The following is a 7,846-nucleotide window of genomic DNA, read 5'->3' on the forward strand; positions in this document are numbered from 1 at the left end:
CATTTCAAGACTGCCCACTGCTCTCATGCTCACATCTCTATCCTGGGATTGCCTCAGTGTTCCAGTGAACATCAACACAAGCTCGAAAAACAGCATCCCGTTGACCGATTAGTTTAGTTTGGTGATGCAGCAGTGAAACAGGCCCTTCGGCCCACCGAGTCTGTGCTGACCATCGACCACCCATTTATACTAATCCGACACGAATTCCATATTCCTACCACATCCCCACCTTCCCTATATTTCCCTACCACCTCCCTATACGAGGGGCAATTTATAATGGCCAATTAACCTATCAAGCAGCCAGTCTTTGGCATGTGGGAGGAAACCGGAGCACCCAGAGGAATCCCACGCAGACACAGGGAGAACTTGCAAACACCACGCAGGCAGTGCCCAGAATTGAAAGCGGGTCGCTGGAGCTGTGAGGCTGCGGTGTGAACCACTGCACACGAGAGCGTGCCGGACTGAATATTGAGTTCAATAATTCCAGAGCATGACGGGGCCCCCATTTTACTTTCATTTTTTGTTATTTTTCATTTTTACATTTTTTACATTTTTTTGTATGTTTATTTTATTTCATCTTAGTTTGTTCAGTTTGCTTACCCACTGTTTTTTTTCCTGTTTGTACTTGCTGCTGTTCAATTTTCAGTCCATTAACAGTCCTCTCTGTACTAATGCTTTGTCTTTCAACACACCATTAACATATTGTTTGCCTTTGCTCCATGACCTTCTGGTCAGCTATTCTGTGGCCTTGTCCAATCTACACCTTCTCCTTTGTTATCTCTTGCTCCACCCCCGCTTTACTTGCTTCTAACCTTTGACATTTCTAATATTTGCCAGTTCTGAAGAAGGGTCACTGAGCCGAAATGTTAACTCTGCTTCTGTCTCCACAGATGCTGCCAGACCTGCTGAGTATTTCCAGAATTTCTTGTTTTTATTTCAGATTTCCAGCATCCACAGTATTTTGCTTTTATTCATGTATATTCTTCCTCAGTTCAATATGAAGGAGCGCTTTGATATTGAGCGGAGCCGCAGTGCATCTCATTTTCAACGCCACCTTGTTAGTGTTCCTGTTACTTGCCGAATGAAGAACAAAATAAAAATGATAATTTGGCAGGTCTGCCTGTTTCCTTAGCTTCAGTTACAGAATCAGCTGTGTCCGTCTTTAAGGGAGGCAAAGTACTCCTAGCGGCTCTGCGTGATGCTGAATAGTTCTGTTAATCGGCATCAATAAATCCAGGTATGTCTCTGTTACTGACTGAACAAAACGCTATTAAGTCTGTGAGCGACTGTCATAACTTAAATAACTTTTACCCCTCTGCGTGTCATGAACCTTTACCCCTTGTCATAATTGCGGCTGCATGTTGAGAGCTGGGTTACCAAGGTGCTTAAGACACCAAGAATCTGCTGCAGCAGTGGTTAAATTGAAAAGGATTTTTGCCCCTTTTACCCAAGAAGAAATGTTCAGGAGGAGCAATTTACCCCAACTTGTTTCCACCGGAGATTCATCATTGCAACTCAAAGAAAGTTTCAGTCACTTGGGTGTTCTTGAAGAGCTGCTCGGAGGTTCAGTGACCCGGATATCATGTGCCTACGTTTTGCTGAGCCGCTGCTTGGTTTATGGGGAGATTTGGCCCGGGTTGTGCTATATTACCTCCCCGAGATGGCCAGTAACCTGTTGATTGAGGCAGCAGACGCCACTTGCTGCTGACAGCGAGTAATTGGACAGTGCGGGTCAAAATATTGCAGCGTGCCCCTGTCTCAACGACTGTGGAGCTGGTGAAAGTGAATTGCTGATGTGCTTTTGCCTCGTCTGAAATGAGACTAAGATTCGCTGTGACTTAGCAAGCTCGTGTTGCAGGTTTCTATTCTAATCTGAGCCAAATAAAGTGTCACTGCTCGGTTTTGAGGAACTTTCTGCAGCATCAGGACTAGAAAGAGGAGCGAGTGCAAGGCATTTTGCACACAATGTGGAAGAGAAAGAGAGCTTTGAGAAATTGTGTTGTGTTAATGGGGAATGACAATGATTGCATATTTCTTGCGAAGATGTGCGGTTGGTTTTGAAAATGTTTCAGCCCAGTTTCGAAGTGGGGACCTTTTGCGTGTGAGGCAAACGTGATCACCACTACACTACAGAAACTCAACACAGTTACAAGCTGAGGAAGCTGCAAGTATTGTTAAACTGTACAGTCTTAATCGATTTGTGCTGCTTGTTTCATTGAAATGCAATTCCACTGTGACATTTCGCAAGGCTGCAGAGGTATTGACCCAGCCATGGACGATCAGCAGTGCACAACACATCGCCAGTCCATTCAGGCCATCGTACCATTGCCAGTTTTTTGAAAGACTTGCCATTTGGGCCCACTTCCTTAGCTCTGCTTTTGTTTGCCTCTCTTTTCATGCAATTATCCAATTCCCTTTTTTTAAAACTCTCCCTTAAGAAACTAAGTTTGTAAGAGGTGCAGCAGCTGCTGCAGTGTTAATGCACAGTGTGCCATCATTGACAAACATTCCCTTCCCCAACCACACCAAGACATCCACTTGGGATTCTTGCCAACTTCTGGATTTCATTTCTCATTATTTACTGATTGCACTGACACATATTTGTGTTTTTAAACTCTTTATTTTGATCAAATGAGTCCTTATTTTGCTGAGATGCTACATACAATGTGATTACCCTCGCAGTAGAATGCGTAACAGAGGCAGTTATATAATGGGGGCGAAGCTTCACTGCAGCGATATAATGTCCTGGTTGGACCCCACCTGGAGTCCTCTGCATAGTCTGGGCATGCCAATTTAAATAGTATACAAATTGGCCTTGGTATACAGGGCAGTTCAGATCCAGCAGAATGTTTGCAGAGTTCAAATGGTTAGATTAGGAAGCCATGTCCCCTCTTCCACAGAGACAGCTGTTGGTTTCCACCTGGTGCCTCACTTGTTTCTGAATTTCAAGGTGTAGAATGAAATCAAGCAACGTAACCCAAGTTTGCAATGCATTCCACGCAATCATCAAACACATCATTCCTGTCTTCCTCACCTTAGCTGCACAGCCCTCGAAACGTTGCAATCCATGTAACACAGTATTTGTTCCAGGTTTAGGCTTTCAGTAGGATTATAATAATATCTGTGCCCTCATCTTGAAATGAGATTCTCAGCAATATCCAATACAAATTGAATTGCATAGATGACAGGCAAATATAGGAAAACAGGTCAGTATGCAACACAATTCCATGGTGCCCATTTTCAGATGCACAATAGTCATCTTTTCCAGCAAATGAAAGATTTTTTCAGTGAATCATTTGCAAAGTCAGAGTTAATGGCATTTGTGCTTTTCTTTCTTCTTGTTTTGCAACATACTGGCGCCTAAATCCAATTCATGTATATTCATGTTTATTGGGGAGACCAAACGCAGACTGGGTGACCGCTTTGCGGAATACGTCGGCTCAGTCCGCAAGCAGGACCCTGAGCTTCCGGTTGCTTGCCATTTCAAGACTGCCCACTGCTCTCATGCTCACATCTCTTTCCTGGGATTGCCTCAGTGTTCCAGTGAACATCAACACAAGCTCGAAAAACAGCATCCCGTTGACCGATTAGATTAGTTTGGTGATACAGCAGTGAAACAGGCCCTTCGGCCCACCGAGTCTGTGCTGACCATCGACCACCCATTTATACTAATCCGACACGAATTCCATATTCCTACCACATCCCCACCTTCCCTATATTTCCCTACCACCTCCCTATACGAGGGGCAATTTATAATGGCCAATTAACCTATCAAGCAGCCAGTCTTTGGCATGTGGGAGGAAACCGGAGCACCCAGAGGAATCCCACGCAGACACAGGGAGAACTTGCAAACAAGACGCAGGCAGTGCCCAGAATTGAAAGCGGGTCGCTGGAGCTGTGAGGCTGCGGTGTGAACCACTGCACACGAGAGCGTGCCGGACTGAATATTGAGTTCAATAATTCCAGAGCATGACGGGGCCCCCATTTTACTTTCATTTTTTGTTATTTTTCATTTTTACATTTTTTACATTTTTTTGTATGTTTATTTTATTTCATCTTAGTTTGTTCAGTTTGCTTACCCACTGTTTTTTTTCCTGTTTGTACTTGCTGCTGTTCAATTTTCAGTCCATTAACAGTCCTCTCTGTACTAATGCTTTGTCTTTCAACACACCATTAACATATTGTTTGCCTTTGCTCCATGACCTTCTGGTCAGCTATTCTGTGGCCTTGTCCAATCTACACCTTCTCCTTTGTTATCTCTTGCTCCACCCCCGCTTTACTTGCTTCTAACCTTTGACATTTCTAATATTTGCCAGTTCTGAAGAAGGGTCACTGAGCCAAAATGTTAACTCTGCTTCTGTCTCCACAGATGCTGCCAGTCGTGCTGAGTATTTCCAGAATTTCTTGTTTTTATTTCAGATTTCCAGCATCCACAGTATTTTGCTTTTATTCATGTATATTCTTCCTCGGTTCAATATGAAGGAGCGCTTTGATATTGAGCGGAGCCGCAGTGCATCTCATTTTCAACGCCACCTTGTTAGTGTTCCTGTTACTTGCCGAATGAAGAACAAAATAAAATGATAATTTGGCAGGTCTGCCTGTTTCCTTAGCTTCAGTTACAGAATCAGCTGTGTCCGTCTTTAAGGGAGGCAAAGTACTCCTAGCGGCTCTGCGTGACGCTGAATAGTTATGTTAATCTGCATCAATAAATCCAGGTATGTCTCTGTTGCTGACTGAACAAAACGCTAATAAATCTGTGAGCGACTGTCATAACTTAAATAACTTTTTCCCCTCTGCGTGTCATGAACCTTTACCCCTTGTCATAATTGCGGCTGCATGTTAAGAGCTGGGTTATCAAGGTGCTTAAGACACCAAGAATCTGCTGCAGCAGTGGTTAAATTGAAAAGGATTTTTGCCCCTTTTACCCAAGAAGAAATGTTCAGGAGGAGCAATTTCCCCCAACTTGTTTCCACCGGAGATTCATCATTGCAACTCAAAGAAAGTTTCAGTCACTTGGGTGTTCTTGAAGAGCTGCTCGGTGGTTCAGTGACCCGGATATCATGTGCCTACGTTTTGCTGATCCGCTGCTTGGTTTATGGGGAGATTTGGCCCGGGTTGTGCTATATTACCTCCCCGAGATGGCCAGTAACCTGTTGATTGAGGCAGCAGACGCCACTTGCTGCTGACAGCGAGTAATTGGACAGTGCGGGTCAAAATATTGCAGCGTGCCCCTGTCTCAACGACTGTGGAGCTGGTGAAAGTGAATTGCTGATGTGCTTTTGCCTCGTCTGAAATGAGACTAAGATTCGCTGTGATTTAGCAAGCTCGTGTTGCAGGTTTCTATTCTAATCTGAGCCAAATAAAGTGTCACTGCTCGGTTTTGAGGAACTTTCTGCAGCATCAGGACGAGAAAGAGGAGCGAGTGCAAGGCATTTTGCACACAATGTGGAAGAGAAAGAGAGCTTTGAGAAATTGTGTTGTGTTAATGGGGAATGTCAATGATTGCATATTTCTTGCGAAGATGTTCGGGTTGGTTTTGAAAATGTTTCTGCCCAGTTTCGAACTGGAGACCTTTTGCGGGTGAGGTAAACGTGATCACCACCACACTACAGAAACTCAACACAGTTGCAGCGCTTAGGAAGCTGCAAGTATTGTTAAACTGTACAGTCTTAATCGATTTGTGCTGCTTGTTTCATTGAAATGCAATTCCACTGTGACATTTCGCAAGGCTGCAGAGGTATTGACCCAGCCATGGACGATCAGCAGTGCACAACACATCGCCAGTCCATTCAGGCCATCGTACCATTGCCAGTTTTTTGAAAGACTTGCCATTTGGGCCCACTTCCTTAGCTCTGCTTTTCTTTGCCTCTCCTTTCATGCAGTTATCCAATTCCCTTTTTTTTTAAACTCTACCTTAAGAAACTAAGTTTGTAAGAGGTGTAGCAGCTGCTGCAGTGTTAATGCACAGTGTGCCATCATTGACAAAGATTCCCTTCCCCAACCACACCAAGACATCCACTTGGGATTCTTGCCAACTTCTGGATTTCATTTCTCATTATTTACTGATTGCACTGACACATATTTGTGTTTTTAAACTCTTTATTTTGATCAAATGAGTCCTTATTTTGCTGAGTTGCTACATACAATGTGATTACCCTCGCAGTAGAATGCAAAACAGAGGCAGTTATATAATGGGGTCGAAGCTTCACTGCAGCTATATCATGTGCTGGTTGGACCCCACCTGGAGTCCTCTGCATAGTCTGGGCATGCCAATTTATATAGTATACAAATTGGCCTTGGTATACAGGGCAGTTCAGATCCAGCAGAATGTTTGCAGAGTTCAAATGGTTATATTAGGAAGCTATGTCCCCTCTTCCACAGAGACAGCTGTTGGTTTCCACCTGGTGCCTCACTTGTTTCTGAATTTCAAGGTGTAGAATGAAATCAAGCAACGTAACCCAAGTTTGCAATGCATTCCACGCAATCATCAAACACATCATTCCTGTCTTCCTCACCTTAGCTGCACAGCCCTCGATAAGTTGCAATCCATGTAACACAGGATTTGTTCCAGGTTTAGGCTTTCAGTAGGATTATAATAATATCTGTGCCCTCATCTTGAAATGAGATTCTCAGCAATATCCAACACAAATTGAATTGCACAGATGACAGGCAAATATAAGAAAACAGGTCAGTATGCAACACAATTCCATGGTGCCCATTTTCAGATGCACAATAGTCATCTTTTCCAGCAAAGGAAAGAATTTTTCAGTGAATCATTTGCAAAGTCAGAGTTAATGGCATTTGTGCTTTTCTTTCTTCTTGTTTTGCAACATACTGGCGCCTAAATCCAATTCATGTATATTCATGTTTATTGGGGAGACCAAACGCAGACTGGGTGACCGCTTTGCGGAAGACATCGGCTCAGTCCGCAAGCAGGACCCTGAGCTTCCGGTTGCTTGCCATTTCAAGACTGCCCACTGCTCTCATGCTCACATCTCTATCCTGGGATTGCCTCAGTGTTCCAGTGAACATCAACACAAGCTCGAAAAACAGCATCCCGTTGACCGATTAGTTTAGTTTGGTGATGCAGCAGTGAAACAGGCCCTTCGGCCCACCGAGTCTGTGCTGACCATCGACCACCCATTTATACTAATCCGACACGAATTCCATATTCCTACCACATCCCCACCTTCCCTATATTTCCCTACCACCTCCCTATACGAGGGGCAATTTATAATGGCCAATTAACCTATCAAGCAGCCAGTCTTTGGCATGTGGGAGGAAACCGGAGCACGCAGAGGAATCCCACGCAGACACAGGGAGAACTTGCAAACACCACGCAGGCAGTGCCCAGAATTGAAAGCGGGTCGCTGGAGCTGTGAGGCTGCGGTGTGAACCACTGCACACGAGAGCGTGCCGGACTGAATATTGAGTTCAATAATTCCAGAGCATGACGGGGCCCCCAATTTACTTTCATTTTTTGTTATTTTTCATTTTTACATTTTTTACATTTTTTTGTATGTTTATTTTATTTCATCTTAGTTTGTTCAGTTTGCTTACCCACTGTTTTTTTTCCTGTTTGTACTTGCTGCTGTTCAATTTTCAGTCCATTAACAGTCCTCTCTGTACTAATGCTTTGTCTTTCAACACACCATTAACATATTGTTTGCCTTTGCTCCATGACCTTCTGGTCAGCTATTCTGTGGCCTTGTCCAATCTACACCTTCTCCTTTGTTATCTCTTGCTCCACCCCCGCTTTACTTGCTTCTAACCTTTGACATTTCTAATATTTGCCAGTTCTGAAGAAGGGTCACTGAGCCGAAATGTTAACTCTGCTTCTGTCTCC

At 43.9% G+C, this 7,846-nt stretch overlaps 1 non-coding gene across 1 annotated transcript; it reads right to left on the reverse strand.

The window, feature by feature from the left end:
* Nucleotides 1–2,064: 2,064 nt before the first annotated feature.
* On the reverse strand, nt 2,065–2,137 carry trnav-cac (transfer RNA valine (anticodon CAC)). Its single transcript has one exon. It is a non-coding gene; the product is annotated as a tRNA-Val (tRNA).
* Between the last annotated feature and the right edge of the window lie 5,709 nt (nt 2,138–7,846).

Source organism: Heterodontus francisci, chromosome 22, assembly GCF_036365525.1.
Source record: "Heterodontus francisci isolate sHetFra1 chromosome 22, sHetFra1.hap1, whole genome shotgun sequence".
NCBI lineage: Eukaryota > Metazoa > Chordata > Chondrichthyes > Heterodontiformes > Heterodontidae > Heterodontus > Heterodontus francisci.